At 55.2% G+C, this 19,894-nt stretch overlaps 1 protein-coding gene across 1 annotated transcript in view; it reads left to right on the top strand.

The window, feature by feature from the left end:
• CASZ1 (castor zinc finger 1) overlaps positions 1-19,894 on the top strand; it is a 147,649-nt gene that overhangs the window by 18,238 nt on the left and 109,517 nt on the right. The window contains exon 2 of the mRNA XM_048221979.2: positions 14,094-14,241. The gene's annotated coding sequence lies outside the window, so the exon portion shown is untranslated. The remainder of the gene's footprint in view (positions 1-14,093; positions 14,242-19,894) is intronic.

The raw sequence follows: 19,894 nt of genomic DNA, 5'->3' as shown, positions 1-19,894 counted from the left end.
AACCAGAGGCGCCAGTTTCCTCAGGGCTCCCATGAGTTCCCTGCCCCTTTCTTATGCCAAGGAGAGCCTTTGCAGGCTTGTGGAGCAATGCCCCCCGGCCCATGCCCCATGCACCTGCTTATTGATAACTGCGTGTCTGAATGTGCCTTGTGTCAGAGCCCTTTGGTTTGAACTTGCTGAGAACTGAGAGGCCGAGACGTGAGGAAATTGCGAGCAGGGGAGAGAAGTGGTACCCTCTGACAAGAGGCAGCTGTGGTAAAGGGGGTAGGCGCCATGCCCAGGGTGAGCGCCATCTGGGCAGGAGGCCTGGCTTCCAGCTGTGGGGGCTCCGGAAGGGCAGAGCCTGGGAGGAATGATTTTGAAGCCACTACTATGGAGATTAAGGGGATGAGAATGTAAATCTCAAGTAAAAAGGTAATTGAATGTAATAGCAAACACTGCTCGCTCTATGTTAATTTTAGCTCTTCCCCTGGATACAAGGCGCTGTATTAGTGTTTTATTACCATTTTGTTTGCACTAATAAAATAGTAAAATTTATTTCAAGGAAGTTGAAGGATGGTTTTACAATGCAAATTTGAAGAAATTGGACTTTTCATTTATGCCTCTGCTATTTTAAACCCTGACGGGTGTAAATTAGCTACAGGGACCGAGCAGACCCCACTGATGGGGACTTGGGAGGCGGGAGCCCTGGCAGAGGTTCCAGACTAGCTCAGAGCAGAAAGCAGAGAGTGTTCCACAGAGAGGCTGGAGGGGCACAGGGGTCTTATTGGGTGGGATGGGGAGGTGGGTGAGGGCGTATCAGGTACGAATGACTCTGGGGGTGGGCAAGCATGTCATGTACTGATCCTGCAGGGAGACACACGTGGCCACAGACCTCAGGGCTGCGTCTTTCCTCTCTGCCCTTTGGCCTCCTTCCTGTCTTGACATTGAACCTCGATTAACCAGGTGACTCCTCGAAGGGAACTGAGCAACTCTTTCCTCTGCTCCCAGACAGGAGGGGTAGACCAGATGTCCGGTACTTTTCTTTTTTTTTTTTTAAAGGGCCTGAAAATTGAGGGGAGCCGTAGGAGTGTGGAAGGAAGACCCCGAACCTAAAAGGAGCTGGGGAAAAGGACCCAGGCAGGATGGCAGCCCAGCAGAGGTTTCAAAGCGTATTCCCCTTGTCTGTTCTTCCTTCTGACCTGTTCATACTTAGGAGACAGGAAGCAAAACGTTTTTCAGTAAAAGCCAGCATCCCTTCAGGTTGAGCCCAGTGGTCCCAGATGTGGTCATATCCATGAACAAAAAGGCTAGAGAACTGAGTTAAAAAAAAAAAAAAGAATCCAGTTGTCTGAGTTTTAGAGAACCCAATGATGGCATAGGAAGGTGGAGAGGGGAAGGAGATAGGAGATTGGAGAGTTTCATTTTGAGTTTTGGGTGAAGAATTCAGGTTGGTTCTTGTTTTATCCAAACCGGTTTGTTTATCTCTGAGAAATTATCAGCAGCGGTGGCCCGAAGCGATGCATTGGGGGACCAGCTTCCAAAGGGTAGGGACCCGAACAAGTGTACCGATGTCTGGCGAGGTCTGTGACACGTGTTGCCCAGGGTTCTCTGGCCGCCTGCCTGATGTGGGGCAAACAGTGAGCTGGTGACACCGGTTTCCAGTCCCAACCCTAGGTCTCTTGGGTTTTTTGTCAGTGTGTTTTCTCTCCTTTGTTTGGGAGTGCGGGGGGTGTGTGTGTGTGTGTGTGTGTCTGTGTGTCTGTGTTTGATGCAAAGATTCAAAGTGTTGATACTGGCAAGACCAGAGCTGAGAAACTGGAGCAGAATGGTGGCAGAAGGCAATCAAAGATTCCCTTGACTGCAGACGGTGTGAGCTCTAGGTGTCAGCACTCTGTGGGTTTACAGGGAACTTGGCACCAGAGCAAAGGAGGGTGGGTACAAGCTAGAGTCGGGCCTATGGGGTCACGTTTGGAGCAGACTTGGGTGCTGGGAAATTGCCAAGGGTCAGGCTTCCAGCAGCAAAGCCAGCACCCCACATTGTTATGGTTAGGGCAGGACAAGTTCTGCATGTGGGCCTCTCAGCTTCCTTTTGGATCCTGTGGATGGCATTTCTTGGGATCGTGGGGTTCGTGCAGAAGACAAGGGACTCCAGGCCCAGCCCCGTAACAGGCCAGGAACCTCTTTGTTCCCCTGCTAGGTGCCCAGGAGGCCCCAGTGGCCGAGGGGACAGAGAGGAAGGACCTGAGCTGGCCGAGGCGGCCAAGGCGAGGACAGCTTTGAGAGGGTTGCAGAAAGAAACCAGAGATGAGGACACTGAAAAGGGGTGCAACTTTTCACTTTCGAAATAGTTTCCAATTCTCAGAGAGCAGAGAGATGCACTGCTGTGTACCCAAGGATTTAGAGAGTGCATCAGGTTGGGGGGGGGGGTGGTTACGCTCCGGGTGGATTTCAATCCAAAACTGTAATTACATCAAGGAGCAGACAGAAATGGGAAAAGCGGATTAGTGGTGTGGCCCGCTTGGGCCTATCGGTGGAGGAGGCTCCGGGAGCCCCTCTCAGGCTTGACCTCTGTGCCAGGATCCTAGCCAAGGAGGTTCACCCCCGACCACCCCGAGGAACCACCAGGACCCCGGGCACCTCTTTTCTGCTTGTCTACTCTTTTTTTTTTTTTTTTAAGATTTTATTTATTTATTTAACAGAGATAGAGCCAGCGAGAGAGGGAACACAGCGGGGAGAGTGGGAGAGGAAGAAGCAGGCTCACAGTGGAGGAGCCTGATGTGGGGCTCGATCCCATAACGCCGGGATCACGCCCTGAGCCGAAGGCAGACGCCTAACCGCTGTGCCACCCAGGCGCCCCTCTGCTTGTCTACTCTTAATTGTCCCCAGGCCACCCCTGGAGGGTTGAGACTCCTCTGCACAGCTGGAGGGCTGCTCCTCGTCCTCCCTGCTTCCTCTCAATGCTGGCTTTCCCGTGTCATTTCCAGCCTGGAATAGAAAGAAGCTCCACTTTGATTGATTGGACTTTCTTTTCCGTATGAGGTCTATGCATGTGTGTTGGAGAGAGCGTGACCTTAGAGGACACTGCAGATTGCTCTCATAGGTGCGCATGGTAAGCCCCAGAAGGTAGCACTCTATCTGCTGCTCTGTCCTGTTGGGTTTGGGGGAGCCTGTGGCCTGGTCCACAGCACCGCCCTAGTTGCCCTTTTATTGGGAGAAAAGGTGCCCAGAACTTCTAGGTCTTTGGCCCACAAGCCTGTGACCCTTCCTGTCATCCTACTCAGCCCCCTGGGGTGTGACGGTGGCATCCCCAAGTATTCCAAACCCCCGGCTCACCTTTCTCTTCTCCCTGCCCCCCTTCCCTGCACCTGTCAGCTGTTTCATTGACTGTCTGGCTTGGCTGCCACCCATCCTACCTCCCAGGCCAGCTCCTCCCCCGCCCCCCTCCCCCCCAGGCCCACACTCCCTCCCTTCCTGTCTCTGCCCACGTCTGTCTCTACCTGCCCGTCGCCGGCACACCTGAGGATCCGAGGCCGCCTAACGGAGTGTGGGGATGGTTCAGGGTGTTTACCAGACAGCAGGGATAAGGTATTAAATCCTGTTGCTGTCTTCCCAGGGCCAGGTTCCTCAGATGGTTTTCCAAATTCCTAATCTCGGTGCCCACATCCCTGCCCAGCCCATGTTTGATGGGAGCTTTCCTTTCCGATTGAAGCTGAACCGAGCAGGATCTGTCGTGAGGCTGGGTCTGGCTTCCCACCGGTGCACGATGACATGGAGGTCCAGCCCCTTCCTCTCTGGTTCTTCCTTCCTCTCCTCCTTTCTTTGGGAATCTGAGTGAGTGGGGGCCAGCATCCTGCCACCAGGTGTTCTAGAGCCTTCTTGAGTGCCCCTTTCCCCACCAGTTTTGTCTTGAGGCCACCTGCTGTAATGTAGGGGAGGGGACCCTGGAGTGGACTTAGTGTCAGAAGCAAGGGGGACCCCAGCTTGAGGATGGTCTGAGATGGCAATGAGCAGGTGAATGACAGCCCCTCCCGAGGACATCATTAGGATTCTTCCCACTCAAAATAAAAACGGCCAGTGTGGAGTTTTGCTCATGATGCTGAGAACCCTGGCTTGCCCCAGGAGCGAGTCGGCATGGCAAACCTGTTGCTCCACGGTGTCTCTGCACTGGTTCTGGACATGCAGGACTAGGGTGGCGGTGTGCTCCTGACTGCCCTTGTTAAGCTGGCCTAGCCTCCAGGATGAATGACTGGAGGGCTCAGAGACTCCCCTTGAACAGGGACATTCAAGAGCCCAGTGATGTTCTTTCTGATCTGGGGCAGAGGCAACTTCCAGGGATCTTCCCTTCTCTAGGACATCCGGGGCTTGTCTACCTTCCCTGCGAACTCTGTCCCTCATGCTCAGCCTTCTCTTTGAGAAACTAGGCTAAAGGCACAGATTAACTTACTCTCCCCATCCACTCCCCCCCCCCCCCCCCCCCCCCCCCGGCTGGGAACTTTCTAGGAAGGGAGGAGCAAGACTCTACAGCAAGCAACGTTCTTCACCAGTGGGGGCAGCCTGGATCTAGCCTTCAGGGGTGGAGGTGCCTGGGACTGATGGATGTCCTTTCTCTGAGCTGCTATGTGACCTAGACAGAGCCTTCTAATTTCAGCTTCTCTTTCCCTGGCTACGGGCTCCCTCTTCTTTCTGTCCCCTGTGCCTCTTTTCCTTCCTCTGGGCGATGGGACAGGGCTTGGGTTTCCCTCGCTCTCCAGGTGGTCTACCCTCCATACGCAGCCACAGGTGTTCTGTGTCTCCACCCTCTCCCCATTGCCTGGGCAGTCAGCACAGCGCTAGGCTTCCTCTCTCTCCCTTTCTGAGCGTAGGGCACCGACAGGAGCAGAGGGATCTCTGGGGCCCGGCAGAGAGGGGTTTGCAGGGCTGGGGACGGAGCCAGGGGTGCAGTGGCAGACGGCACGCTGGGTCCTCAGCCAAGATGCTCACCATCGAGGCTTCTTCTGTGATTGTACAAGCCGGGGCTCCTAATTTTATTTTGGGGTACTCCTTTTCTGGTATATGTTGGACAAGGATGAAGAAGTGGAATAGATAAAAAGAGGGCCAAGAAGTTCTGGAAGATGACAGTTGGGCCGGTGGGGAGGAGGAGGAGGAGGAGGAGGAGGAGGAGGAGGGAAGAGGTGAAATTAATTCATTAGAAAAACTTGTTTACTGGCTTTGCTTAGGCGCCTCCATTTTAAAAGTCTACGTTTACAATAAGTCGCTAATTAAAATACAAAATGAAGCAACAGCTATGTTTTTTTTTCCCTTACACTTTAATTGCATGATTTTTTGTGATGTAATTTCTGGAAACACCCAGTGTACCTCACAGGGCTGATTGTTTGATAAACTAGAAGCACCTGAAACCAACCCAAAAAATAAATATATAAATCCAAGGGAGAACTTAAGGTAGATTGGAAATGACAGAGAACGGCAGATAGCAGGGAACCAAAAATCCGTAATAATAATAATAATAAAAACCCTTTTAAGTAAGGATATTTATTCTGCCTGCCCCGAAAGGAGAACCGGTCTGTGCATCTCAGGAGGTGGGGGGGAGCTGAAATGGAAACCAGACTGAATGGGGTAATCGCTCCCTATTCCGCACCCCCTAGTTGGTGCTATGGAAAAAGAGCAAAATCAACTTGGAATCTTCCCTGGTTCCATTTCTTTGCTGGGGCTTCTTCTTTTATCACAGACCTTTCAAGAGGATTTTCGTCGTCACCCTTATTCTGAGCCTAGATGCAGTCCCAAGTGGGGAGGCAATGACTGCTCCCCTCCCCCCCCGGGAAAAACAAGCCTCTCCATGCCCACAGAGGGAAGACAGCATGTCCCCAGGCTTGGGCCGCTGGCCCAGAGTTCCTGGCTCTCCTAGAAGGTAGTGGGAAAGGTGGTCCATGGTAAGAATGGTGTGCGTTGTCTTTTGCAGACAGCCCCATGGCCTGCCGCCTTCTTTAAGATGCAGACCTGGGTGGTGATTGCAAAACTGCTGAGAAACCTGTCAGGAACTGACTCCCGGGTGGGGCTGGGAGGAAACTGGATGCCGCTGGCAGCCTGGCTGCTGGAGAATCCTAGGCCCCGCATCGTCTGTGGGCCCCTGGCCTCTTAAGGGCTGGCATCTGGGCAGTGGGAGCATGAGGGACAGGGGGCACCCATGACCACACTGCCTTCTCTTTCTCCATCCAAATGCAGGAGGCCCAGTTGGCCAGCGGTCCCAGAAACCTCCCTCTATACTCCCCACCAGGGAAGGAAGGATTTGCCTCTTTTTAGAGTCTTTTTAAAAAACACATTTTCTCCCTGATTGTAACTCATGCTTATGGCTCATTGGAAAATACAAAGAAAGTGTGAAGAAAATAATTTTAAAAATATGCAGTGTGCTCGTTAAACACATGGGCTAGGGGAATAGAGAGATCTGGGTTCGAAGCCCAGTTTTGCCACCCAGCAATGCCACTTTGGTGAGTTACTTAAGCTTGCTGAATCTGTTTCCTCACCTATAGAGTGGGGCTAATGATCGTCAGCATCTTGGAAGGTGGTCAGATTCAGTGTGAGGATCCGTATAAAATATTGAGCACCAAGCCTGGCACACAGTGCCTGTAAACATTAACTATTTCTGTTATTGTAGTTAATAATGATTATTCCACTGCTTTGTGATAATAGACTTTTAAATTTTTTATTAAGAATTTTTTTTCCTACATCGATGAAATTCTCAAACCCTGCGCCGCCCAATACCGTAGCCTCTAGCCACGTGCGGCTATTTAAATTAAGTAAAATCAAGTCGAATAAAAAATTCAGTGCCACAGCCACCCCCGCCGCATTCAAGGACTCCGCAGCTACACGGAGCCAGTGGCAGCCCACACCGGACAGCACCGAAAGTTCTACTGGACAGCGTTCCAAACAACAGAGTCATCTGAGTTTTCCTGCTTTGGGTAAATGTGTATTGATGGCTGCATAGTAGTTCATGATGTGGCCCTTCTCATTGGCTTGAGGCTTTGTTCCTGGGGTGTCGGAGCGTCCTCTGGGCTCTGATTGGGCCTGCTGGGGTTGCCTGGCCCGGCCCTGGTGCTGTGGCACTCTCTGATTGGTGCTAGGCAGCAAGGGGTTCTGGGAGGAGCAGAGCCTTGCCTGCTGATTGGCTCCCGGTGGTAGTGCCAGGGCAAGGGGCGGGGCTCTGCTTGCCCCCTGTTGGCCCCGGCAGAGCAGGAGGAGGCTGCCTCCCCTGAGCTCCCAGTTTGTCCCCCTCAGGATGGCTCATCCACATCATCACCTCACACGGCCCAGACCAGGGAGAGGAGGGACGTGTTTGAGGTAGTAAAAATGAATAATGACCCACCCTCCACTGACCTTGAAGCCCGCCCCCCCCCGCGGGGACACCCCCCCCCCACTCAGGGAGTCCCCAGGGAGCGGGCAGCCTTTCTTGGTGGGGATGAATGCCGTGGTTGGGGGCCGGTGCAGGCCTCCAGATTCTAGTGAGGGTCTTCAGGCTTCGGGAAGGGCGAGGGCTAAAGGTGGTGGTGAGGTCGCAAGGGGGCGGGGGTGCTGGGGTCCCAGGTCCAGGGCAGCTTCAGGAAGACCTCGCGATGGCAGGTGGCATCCTGCAGTGGGGTGGTGGAATGAGTGTCGGGGTGCTGGGGTTGTGGCCCGAGCCTCTTCTCCAGCGGGGCGGTCCATGCCCTGGTCACGTGGCTGAGGGCAGCGCTCTGGGTGGGGGGCTGTGGGTGGGCAGGACCGGCTGGGGAAGTCATCCCCCGAGCAGTGGGCAAGACAGATAGGCAGAGCCAAAACCGGACCTGCTGATGTGGCCCTTTCTGCTCGCAGCGGATCATAAAATATGGCTCAGATTTTCATTACGGGCTCTATCGATTATCTTCTGGGACGGATGAATTATAGAGAACATTAAATTTTTTTTAAAAAGCAAGTGAGAGAGGAAATATCTGAATGAGTTTGGGTGGTCGATGGCAGAAAGGGCTGAGCCACCAAGCCTGCATGGCCTCCGTCTCCGAGCAGGGTGAAGACCAGACCACTCAGGGCAGGCAGCCTGTGACTCCAGCTTACCCCCTCCCAGGGCCTGGCCTCGCGATAGGGGAGGCCTGTGCTCCCTTCTGCTCCCCCTGCCTGTGTCCCATCCCCTCCAGGGGTCTGGCCAGCTTCTGGGAAGGCAGACTGTTGGGTTGTCCACAGGGTTCTGACCCAGAAGGAAGACCTTTCCCAGGCTTTGGGTCTCTGTGGCTGGGAGGTGCTGCTGTGTTCCCTCTAGAGATCTCTTGATTCTGGAGATGCCCGCCTGGGCACTGGGGAGATTCAGAGGGCCTCTTCGAGTTAGGACTGGAATGGGAACTCCTGAAGAACGTGGCCACCTCAGCTTTTCCCTGTTCCTTGTTCCTTCCATCTGCAGTCACTGGAGGATTTCTGTTTTCCCTTTGGCTGCTTGAGAAAAACACGACTGGGTCCCACTGCTGTGTACCCAGGTCCAGTCTGTAAAGAGAACCTCCTGAAAGCCCATCCCTCCCTCGCTCCCTCCCCAACCTCTTCCCTCTGCCTCCCCTTGCCAAGCAGTATAGTGCAAGGGTGGCAGACGGGCCTGGGTTCAAACCACTCCTGAGTGTGTGACCTTGGGTGGGTCACATCCCTCTCTGAGTCTTAGCTTCTCAACTATCCAGTTGAGATAGTAACCCACCTCATTGGCTTCTTACCGTGATGAAACGTATTAATGTATTAAAAGCCTTAGTACGTACTGCTTAATAAACATCAACTGTTAGTTTCCTGTACCGTGGCAGGGTCTAGAAACCCTTATTCCCGCCTTCACTTAGCCTTTTCGATTTATTATTCCATTTTACAGATGGGGAAACCGAGGCACGGAGCAGTTCAAGTTATTTGCCCAAGGTCACCCAAACTGTAAATGGCAGAGCCTGGATTCATGCCTGATGGTCTGGCTCCGGAGCTTGTACACTAAACCACCGTGTCGCACTGCCCCCAGGATCTGGCAGGGGTGGCCTGTGTGCGTGAGCCTGCACATGTGCGCTCACGCGATTCCAACAGCCCTGCCCCCATGGCGCTCTCCGGCCAGCCCTCCTTCCTCCTGACCCTCCACACTTCACTTGGCTCCTTCGGGTCATGGGCGACCCCAGCATTTTCTGGGGCCCTGTTCTGCATGGAGCGTCTCTCCCTACCACTGCACCATCCCCCTCCTCCTGGCTTCACCTAGGCTGCCCTGAAAAGGTGGTGGTTTCCATGGATATCCGTCTCCCTCTGGCGACACGCCCTTTTTGTAGAACTCTGTTCCCTAGAGTTGATTGTTTTTGGCACACAGCTCTGTAAACTCATCCAACAATTAAAAGGGGGGAGGGGTGGAACAAAAAGGAGACGGGTAGTAACTGGGGTGAGTGAGAGTCAGGAGGGGCCTCTGGGGTGTGGGTCCCCTCTCTGTCCCCAGCCCGCACCAGGACAGCACCTTCAGTGTCACATAAGCAGCTGGCCCGGAGTTCCGCTTGCGGAGTTCTGAGAATTCAGAACCCCACGTTTCTTTCCATTTCAGCTGTGTTCCTATCCCGCCTTCTTTCTCCCTCAGAAATCAAGGGGCCCATCCCCAGAGCCAACGCAGCCATCTCCGGAGGCCAGCCGAAGCCCTGCGATGCCAGCGTGGACCAATTTGAATATATGCTGCCCTTGTTTTGGGTCGTGGCGTGTGTGTTTGCTGTTTGTGTACCGTCAGATACCTGCTGCTTTGGGCGGACCCGTCGTAGGCTGCGTGAGATCACAGAGGAAAAATGCAGTGAAAAACACTTTCGTGCCACAACACATCATAGGATTTTTGTATTAAGATGTGGATTTTTTTATTGTTTTTTTTTTCCCCTTTTCCATACAGCCTGAAGTTGGGCAATGCACACGTCTGTGTTTTTGTTTTCACTCCGGGTGGTTTATGAAATCTGCTCATTAGGGCTCTGTCCTCTTCCCATCGTGGCCTGATCTTTCAACCCTTTATCCTCTCGGGTGTAGATCTTTCCCTGTCACCTCCTGTTGTCTTCTCTCCTTTGGGGAGATGCTGGGTGCCCTCGCCACACGCGTTCACCCAGATGAAAATCAGGGGTTCCTGTGTCCTTGCTTCTCAGTCCCACATCTCTGAGGCAGACGTGCCTTGTAGTAGGGGGTCCCAGTGTGGAAGAGGCAGCAGAAATCTCTGTGCCCAACCCCCCACCCCGCTCCCTCCCTACGGTGAAGCCCCTTAGTTTGCCCCTGCTCTGGAGAAGAGAAATGGAAACTGTCCCATTCCCACAGAACCTCCTGACCCAGATTGGCCCTCTTCTGGGTGGCCTTCTTGTCCCCATCTCACCAAATGACAACAGTGGATGGCTCGGCCCCTTCTCCCTCCAGAAGGCCATGCCCTCGGCTGGGACCCCATTTACCAAGGAGGTTCAGGGGTTTCTCCTGCTCCCCGGGCACCTCACCATAGGCCCCACCTTCCTCCATTTGCAGCCCAGCCAGAAGGAAACACCTAAGCATGACCTTTGTCTTCCCTCTGGTTGTGATCTCTGGGTGCTTTGTGCTGGCTCTAGGGGGTTTGAGGGAGACCTGTCGGGGGGCAAGAGTACTGAGATGCAGGAGCAGAAAGAGCGTTAGGTGTGGGTCGCTGCTGAGCGGGGGGACAAAGGGGAACTTGCATGTGAGTTGGGCTTGAGAACCCGTCAGCCCCGAGTCCAGGCCTGAGCTGTGTGACCTTTGGCAAGTCGCTTCATATCTCTGTACCTCCCCTCCCTAATCGATCCACAGGGACCCTAATCCTTCCTACCTCGTGTTGTAAAGACTTGGCAAGATCACATATGTACAGCACTTAGCACGGTGCTTGGCGAATAGAGGGCATCACGTGGGCCTGTTGGCAGAGGGCGGAAACCACTCGTCTGGTGTGCCCTCCACTCCCAGCATGCTCTCTGTCACATAGTAGGTGCTCAGTCAGTTCTTATGGGCATTAGAGGAGGATCAGGTGACCAAGTAGTGCCCTGAATTTGGAAGCTATTCGTTCATGATGCTAATGGAGGAGTGAGAAGACCAAGATGCAGGTTGGGGCTTAGGGGAACCAGAGGGAGTGAAGAAGGAAGAACGGCCAGTGAAGTATTCTATCGTTGGAAAGGGATGAAGCTGAGCCAGGCCTGTCTGATTGTGACATGAGATCAGGGACTAGTTCAGTTCCGCAAACACTTACGCTGCCCACCGTTGGGCCAGCTGTTGTGCTAAGTGCTGGGGACGCAGGGATAATTAGGACCTGGTCTCTGCCCTTGAGGAGTTAAAAACCCAATGGTGGAGACAGACTCGTGAACAAATTACTTTAGTCCGGTACAGATTTAAATGCCACAGTGAAGGATGCGTGAGGAGCAGAGCAGAGAGGCATATGGGCCTGCTTGGAGCGGATTCTGGAAGGTTACCTTGAAGAGGTGTGGAAGAAGAAAGTGGTGGTAGTCAAGAACATTCCTGGAGCGCTGTTAACACCTTACTCATCTCTTGGGGACACCCCACATCTGCTAGGTAGGAGGGAAGAAGGTGTCACCTCCATCTGTGAGGAAGTGGGGCCCTGGTGTAATCTTATGGCCTGTCCGAGAGCCCTCCGCGAGTTCAGTGGCCCAGCTGGGACTCAGACCTATGTCTTCTGATTCTCGGCCCAGGGTTATTTCTGTACCTGCACATGGCTTCTCACCCCTTCACCCCAGAGCTGCTGGCCAGAGAGCTCTGTCCTCTGGACTGTCTACCTACTGACCGAGATTCCTGCTGCCGCCATGGCCCCGGGGGCCTGGGCCGTGGGAGGGCCCCGTCCATGGCAGGCCCCGAGGCCTGTGCCCTGGTTTGGTAAATAGGTCAGGCCACTTGCTTGGGGACAGTCCCTGAGCAAGGCCACACCCTGGCAGGGCTGGAGGATGGCAGGAATGGGGAAGACTGAGGAGGAGGGGGAGAAAGAGGCCTGGCCACACCCTTTCCTCAGTTGCTCTGGCTGCCAATGTGAGAAGCTCCCTCTGCCCTGGACAGGTCCCTCTCTCAGCTGGAAGAGGCCGGACAAGGGCCCCACCAGGGCCTGGAACACCCTCTTCTCCTGTAGCTGGAATCCCCTTCTGAGCCAGGACGTGAGAGCATGGTATCGTTCACATTCCCATTTGTGTGTGGTCAGGCTCTGGTCCTTCTAGCTCCTTGCCAGGAGTCAGGGAGGTGGGAGTGTTTCTCTTGACCTTTTCCCTGGGAAATGTGTCTGTCTACAAGGGGAGAGTGTCAGCCACCTGTACAAGACGCTCGCTTTCAGGTGGGATGGTGCGGTTCTGATAGGATATTGGAAGAGAGCTCCCCACCCCCGCCCCACCAGCAGAAGAATATTCTGGGGGCAGGGAGCTGTAGGTGGTCTGAGGTACCTCTTCCTCTTTGGCTTGGAGATATTTGGTTGGTGGGTGGGCTGCCTAGGGGTTTGGGGGATTCTGGACCAACAGGCAGGGGAATGTCAGAGCCCAGAAGAGTAAGTCTCCCAGTGGCCCTGAAGTTCCCATTAAAGTGTTTTTTCCTCTTTTTTAAAGAAAAAAATATTCCCAAACTGGAAAACAAAGGAAATCCACTTCCCCCAAATCACACGAAACTCACATTAGGGGCCTGGCGGGAATCCATGGAAACCAGGAAACCCGCTGTTAACCCTGTATGGTGCTGAAGGGTGGGGTGGGAGTCGGGCTGATCCAAGCCCCGGGCCACTGTCACTGGCCCATCATGGTGGCAGTGCCCCAGAGCAGAGGTGGGGGGAGCTGCTGCTGGAACCTCTCACCTTCACAGCCCAACAACTCCTTCCACTTAGAACCCAACCTTGGGAGGCAGGAGAGGAGGGGTTCCTGCCCTCCAGGGCGGCTCGGGGATCTGAGGGCTGGGCCACATCTGAGAACCTGCTGGGTCGCTGCCCACACCACGCCACACCGTAGAGTCAGGCTGAGCCCGCTCACACGCTCCGGGAGCACACAGGCGCCATGGATGCTGCCATCCCCCCGGCCGAGGGGGGAAGGAAAGGACCGGAATTTCAGCCACCACCCTCCCTGATGCCAGCCCCATGTGCAGAGGCAGTGTGGGAGCCGATAGAGAACCCCCTTGGGGTTTCCACACCCCACTCTCCCATCCATGAGGTCGGACCTCCGGGCCTGGGAGCTTGTGCACCGAGGTCAGGTGCGGTATTCGTGTTTGCACGCGCATGGGCTGATTTTTCTAAAAAGGCTGAAAATATTTACAGATTTGAAGTTGAAACACAAACAGGAAAAGCCCTTTAAAAAGTGAGTGTAGTGGATATTCAAAACAGGAATCACCATGGAAACACCACAATATTTGCTTAAATTGACACAAAGGTTGCCGGTAGCAGGGCACCAACTTTCTTTGGCCACAGTGTTTTGGCCCAACACCTATCATACATGAATCTCAGCAGCCCCCTCTCGGTAGGGCCTGCACCCTCTGTTCTGTTCCAGGGGATGAGATGGCACAGGACCCGCATGGATGGCAGGGAGGGAGGGGGGGACAGAAGAAACCAAACTGACCATCCTGGGTCGCTGCAGAGACACCTGTTGATTCCGTTTTTAGAGACTCCCACAAGGCCACTGAGGGGTCATGGGAGCAGCTGGGAGCTGGCCTAGGGAAAGTCAGGAGGGAGCGGAGGTTGGGGAGCCCAAGGCTTCGTTCGGTTGCGTGGCTCTGATCTGGCTTCCAGTGTCCGCATGATCCATTGTCAGGCTGACCTTTCACCCGGGGTGCTGAGCCTTGGGTGTGATCCCTCTGTTACTACCTGGGGTGGCATCTGATTGGCCTATCATGGTTTCTACCTGTCTGATTCTTTCGTTAGGTGTGACAACTGCTTAGCAATTGGCTAACGATTGTGCAAAGGGTGCATTGGTTGTAGGGTCAGGCATGGCACGCAGCACAGCGACGCCGTCTGCTGACCGGCAGGCAGGGTCCGAGACACTTAGCAGCAACCGCCGGCTGGTTATGGTGCAAAATGTCGGAACCACGCCATCTGTTGTCCTCCTCTCTGCAGGAGCTTTGTGCATCTCCTCTGTAGCCTGATAGTCTGTTCTCCCTTTTCATTTTGGCAGGCAAACAGACCTCGCTGACTGAAGGCAAAGACCCCTTCCACCTCACCTGCCCTTCCGGCCGCCACGGTTGTCGAGCCCTCCTGTAGAAGGGGACCCCCAGCTCCAGCATTGGAGTGGACTTCGGACCCCGGCCTCTTGGGATGCGAAGGTAGCTGCTCCTGATTCCCCAGATACATCTGGGAAATGGGGGGGGGAGGCTGTGCTTGGCCGGTTTGGGGGCTTCTTCTTAGGAAAGGGACCGAGGAGGCCTTTCTCAGAGGGTTCTGACCCTAGCTCAGGCACCCTAGGTGAAAGCCCTGGCCTAGGAACAGGACCCTGTGTATTTGGCCCTGGCTTTAACGTTGAGTCACTGCTTTCTCCTCTCCGGATCTTGGTTTTGCCACAGGTAAAACAAAGATATTGGAATAACCGGCCTTTAAGAATGCTCCCAGCATTACCATTGTATGACATTAAAACTGTGCTAGCAGCAGGCAGGTACTCTGGGCGAGACCTGTGCCCTAGCAGACAGTACTCCTGGAGCTCAGCTCTGGGTCATTTCTGCACATCCTCTCTGCGAGCAGTGGGTCCAGTCCACCTGCATGTCCAGAGGCCACGGCGCTGCTCTGAGTTCACATGGGACTTGTTGGAGCTCTCTTGGGTGGTCCTCCAGCCCAGGCAGGACCCTCCTTAGAGGAAAAGCCACAGGGGTCTTTTTTTTTTTTTCCTAAAGATTTTATTCATTTTTTTAGAGAGAAAGAGCAAGTGTGTGTGCATGCGAGCCAGGGGAGGGGCAGAGGAAGAGAGAGAGTCTCAAGCAGACCTCCTGCTGAGGGTAGCGCCCAGAGCCCAAGGGTGGGCTTAGTCCCACCACCTGAGATCATGACCTGAGCCGAAATCAAGAGTCTGACGCTCAACGAACTGAGCCACCCAGGTACGCCCGCAGGTGACTTTTGATCCAGGCTCAGAAATTGTCCCTCCCCTAAGGCAGGTCACTGACGCCAGAGATGGGTAGTCTGTGAGGCTGGTACTGTCAGATATCTGAGGGCAGGTAGCAGACGTGGCGGTTTTTGTGGCGGGGGGGTTGACACACAGCAGGTGCCGTACCGTGTATTGGTCGCCATTCAGTGTTCCTTTGGGGGAACCAGTCCAGGGGGGTAGGGTGCTGATGAAGTTGACGGGCACAGTGTTTGGACAAGGGCCGAGGCGGAGGGTCTAGAGAATGTCTGGGAGGGCAAGGCCGCAAGCCACCCCTCCTGTGTGCGCCAGACAGGAGTCAGCAGCCCCAACTTTACTTACCAGCGCCGTGCCCTCCCGTGGGCGCCATGGGCAGGTGTGTCTTGCCCCTCCCTCCGTGACCAGGCTCTGCAGCTCTGGACTTTGAACTTGCAGGGAGGAAGCACTTGGCAGCGATGGGTGCGTTGGTGCCCACTGGGGTTTGAGAGGTCCCCAAAGCTGTGGGCCTGCTTGAGTCCAGGCCGCGCCACCTCAGGGACTAGCAGAAGCCTTGGATACAGGGCAGGGATTTGCAAATCAGATGTAAATGTCGCCTTGGGTTACTGTGGTGGAGCAACTGGGTGGCGGAAACTCTTCTTCCTGGTGTCTAGAATGCAATCACGCTCCAGGAGTTGGTCTGTCCACATTTAAAACGTGCCGCTGTCGTCCCCTGATGGCGGTGTTGAGACTGTTGGCGCAGCAGTCTTGCCGGGTGTTCGGCACAATCACCTGTATGTCTCTACACTTCTTGGGCTCTTCTTGCTTGACTCCGCTCTCTGATGATCGTGAGTCCCGGGAAGGCAGGCCCATGTGTCTTCAAGCCTCAGGCTGGTCTCCTGGCCCCGCCTGGGCCCACCACTTAAGCAGGGTGCCAAAGTGCGTGCAGAGCCCCCTTACGGGGGAATTTTGCCCGTTCTGTTCTCAGAGGCAGGCTTTTTGTTTTCTTCATTCCCTCGGCAAAACATGCCTATTAGCTTTTCCCTGTCTGAAGTTTCCACTCACTGTTGACTCCCAGGGGCTGTGCTGGCCTAGGGAACGGCCTCCACGAGTCCTGTGGGGCTCCTGCATCCTGGCATCGGCCGTCTAAGGCTTAATAACGAGGCTTGGGAACTCCGAGGGCCCTGAAAGGGAATGTCGTGGCCAAGCCCTTCCACGCTCACCCACCCCTTCCCAGGTACTGGGTTTGGCTGCAGGCCCACGTCGTCTGTGGCAGGGCTGACCCGTGGTCTCAGAGGTGTCCTTCCTCACCACCCCAGAGTGTGGGCCAGAGGCGAGTCTACACTTGGGCCTGATCCACAAGCCTGCTCCTGTCTAGTTCAGACTCTCCGCATTTCTGGCTGTGCTGTATAAGATCTGGTTATATTCAATCAGCGGAAACCAAGGGCCTGGTGTCTGCCAATCATTGGGGGTAGAGTGGACAAGACAGCCCTGGCTCTCATGGAGCTCTGGTTGGGCAGGCAGACAAGGAATCCACAAAAAAAGGAACAAGGAAACCATTAGGGCAGAATGGACAGAGGATGAAATGGTGTGAGGTGAGGGGGCAGTCAGAGGAGGCCCCTTTGAAGAGGTGACAGTTAGCTGAGGTGGAAGGAGAGGAAGTGAACAGTCATCTGAGGAGCAGGCAGAATATTCCAGAAAGAAAATAACTGGTCTAAAGGCCCTGAGGTGGGATGAGCTCAGTACATTTGGTAACAGAAAGAGGGTCCCGGTGGTCGGGAGGTGGACCAGGTTTGCAGGGGTCGGTGGGCCCGGGGAAGTTGGCATTTTATTCTTTAGATGACAGGAAGCCACGGGAGGGGTTTACACATGGAGGTAAAGTGATCTGGGTTTTGCTTTGGAAGGCTGGCTGGGGCTGCAGTGGGAAGAATGGATTACACAAGGGCAAGGGGAGAAAGCAGGAGGCCAGAGGGGAGGCCACTGTGGGCACTGACATGAGGAGGTGGACCAGCGCAGAAGGATGCAGAGTCCGTGCGTAGAGAGGGAGGGTGAGTAATACCTGCTGTGGGAGCGAACAGCGAAGAGAGGAGCCAGGCCAGCCCCAGATTCCGGGCGCCCTGATGTGGCCCTGCATCTCCTCCCCTCTCACACCCCCACCCTGCCAGTGCCAGGAACTATCCGTGGCTTTCAGAGGCCATATGTTCTGTGGATTAGGGAGAAGCACCCCCCGGGGCCCAGTGTTGGTTGCTGAGAAAGCGTGGCTGAATGGGTTAGGCACCTCTTGGCCGGCACTGTGCGGAGGGAAGGCCAGAGGTCCACTCGTCTCTGGCATCGTTTTCAGCAGGGATTTCCAAGCTCACCATCCTTTTGGCCCAAAGACCACACCGGAGCCTGCTTCGTGCCTCTGCTCCGTGGGCTCAGTGCTGGGTTTGAGGTTGGCTCTAGTTCCTATAGTTCCTGTCACTGCGGTCTTAAATGTGATCTGTGTTCTCAAGGGCTGAGCCTCTGCATATCTCCTGTTGGGCATCTGGTCACCCAGGACCGAGAAGAGGGTTCGTCTAAGACCTCCTCATTTCCACTGGGGCCAGCTCAGCTTCCAGCCCCAATGTATGGGCAGGGATCCTAGCAGTCTTTGCACGTGAAAAATCTCTTCACAAGTCACAGTGTAGATTCCCATAGGTTCCCCATCAGATTTGACTTGGGCCACTGTCCCTTTTTCCTGGGCCTCTGTTACAAGGCTTGACTTTCCTGGGTCTTGGTGTCATCTGCGTGGGCTAAGACGGGGAGGGCAACCCCAAACAGTGATGCTATCACAGTGAACCGATCCGTGTCCCAAACAGCAAGTCAGAGTCCTGGTGGGAGGGAGCATGGAGCTGTCACAGCCAGCTGTGGGGGCCCCAGTGAGTACTTGCCCATGTTGGCAACATATTCCCAGCCATATGGGCCAGCTCAGCCCTCCAGGAAAGCTCTGGAGGCTTGACCTCCAGGGGGAGTGACAGGAGGGAGCAGAAGGGCAGGCTGGCGACGTCTCGCAGGGGGTGACAGGGATGTCCCAAGCGGGCAGCTGGTGCCTCTGCCTGGCTCCGAGGGGGTGTCAGCCAGCCTTCCTGGGTGTGTCTGCCAGCATGAGAACACTGGGCTGAGCCCCGGGGGAGGGTGTGTCTGGGTGGGCAGGCGCGTGCTTCTGTGCGTGCGTGGGAGGCTCTTCTGCTTTCTGCCGCCATGGCCTGTGCTAGATCCACGGCCTTCACTCCTAACTGGACTGGACAGTTCTAACTCCTTCCGCCCAGGCTCTGATCTGATGCGGGGCTGGTGGCTCCAGGCAAGCAAGCTGGGGTGGGGGTGCCGGGGGGCGGGGATCAGGAGAGGTGCTGGCTGCGGGACTTGGGGGCCCAAGCCCTCTGCCACCCCTGGGTAACTACGTGCTCGGGGGGGATGGCTGAACTACAAGGCTTGGGAAACGTCACGGATCCTTCTGGTTTCTATTCGGGGTGAGAATTTGGCCCTGATGTTGCAGATGCCCCGGCCTTGGGCCTCCTTCCTCAGTTCTCCCTTATCTCCTAGCAGACTGAGGAAGCCCCTGGTCCCACCAGGCACAGACCCAAGGGGAGAGGGCTCGGGAAGGGCCGGCCATACCTGCCTGCCTGGAACTACCTCGGGACCTCTCTTCATCTGGTGACGCGGTTGCTCCAAAGGGACGGTGGCCCACGGCTTTGGGAGGGGTAATGTCCAGTGGACGAGGGGGGGAAGCACTTCTGCTCTGCCTCCATCCCCGTGACCTTGGGGCCTCATGACCTTGGGGACCGCACTCTGCTGCTGTTGGAGGAGCACCATGAGGTTGTCCCCAGAGAGGCGTTCCAGGGGCTGTGAACACGTCGTCCTCTCGCAGATCTTGGGGCTCCTGCTTGTCTCCCCCGGCTTCCCTGGCCCCTATTAGTCCAGAATCCACCCAGGTGTAGAGCTGGTATAGAAAGCCCTTCAGCCCAGAGGACACCACACGGAGGCCTGAGGCAGCCCAGTGTGGGGACCCTTGCGTGGCCACGCCACACCACTGGCTACTGCTTCTCCAGTAAGTCCACTCTGGGCATGTTCTCACCTTCCGCTACCCGCTCGAGTTTTCTCTCTGATTTGGTTTCCTGGCCCCTAGGGAGCAGGCGCCTTTCCTGCCCCTGAGCCTCCATATGGCAGCCTGGGGTTGGGACCCCTGTGGCCTGGGCGAGTGGAAATGGGAAGGTGTAATTAATCACTAGTTTCTTCTCCAGAAATGCTAATCGGGAGAAGCAATTAAAAGCAACTTTTTTCCCTTAGTAATCTGCGCTAAAAGCTGGTAATGAAGTTTAGGGCCGTCGTGACTCAATATTTCAGCTTCACCGACTCAAGTCAAAACAATCCAAGCCCAGGAGTTTGCCAGCAGCTGAGCTGGGCTCGGGCAGCAGCTGGGAGTGCCGGCTCCCTCTCCTCACCCCTCTCTCCCACCCCACCCCCCACCCCTGCTTCTGGGGCAGAACCTGTAGCAGGCCCAGCTGGGAGGGGAGGGTCTGTGTGGCAGGGAGATGGGTCCCCAAGGCCATCCCTCAGGTGACCCAGAGCCGGAAGTGCATCTTAGGGGAAATGATAGGACCAGGTGAGAGGAGCACCTGCCTCTGTGGGGGCAGAGCTGAGGAAGGGGGACTCAGAGAGACAGGTGCCTGGGAAGCCCCCAGGGCAGCCCAGGGTTCAGCCACACTTGACTCAGAGCCGGAAGAGGTGGTGGTCCAAATCTTGACCTTCAACCTCGGTCATTCATTTCTTACTTTCATCCATTCATCAAGTCTCACTGAGAGACACAGTGAACTGGATCCGAACCACAGCAGTGAACGAACAGGGCAAGGACTCCAGTGCTGTGGGATTTG

Source organism: Ursus arctos, unplaced genomic scaffold (assembly GCF_023065955.2).
Source record: "Ursus arctos isolate Adak ecotype North America unplaced genomic scaffold, UrsArc2.0 scaffold_32, whole genome shotgun sequence".
Classification (NCBI taxonomy): Eukaryota; Metazoa; Chordata; class Mammalia; order Carnivora; family Ursidae; genus Ursus; species Ursus arctos.
This window is presented reverse-complemented; position numbering and strand designations above follow the sequence as displayed.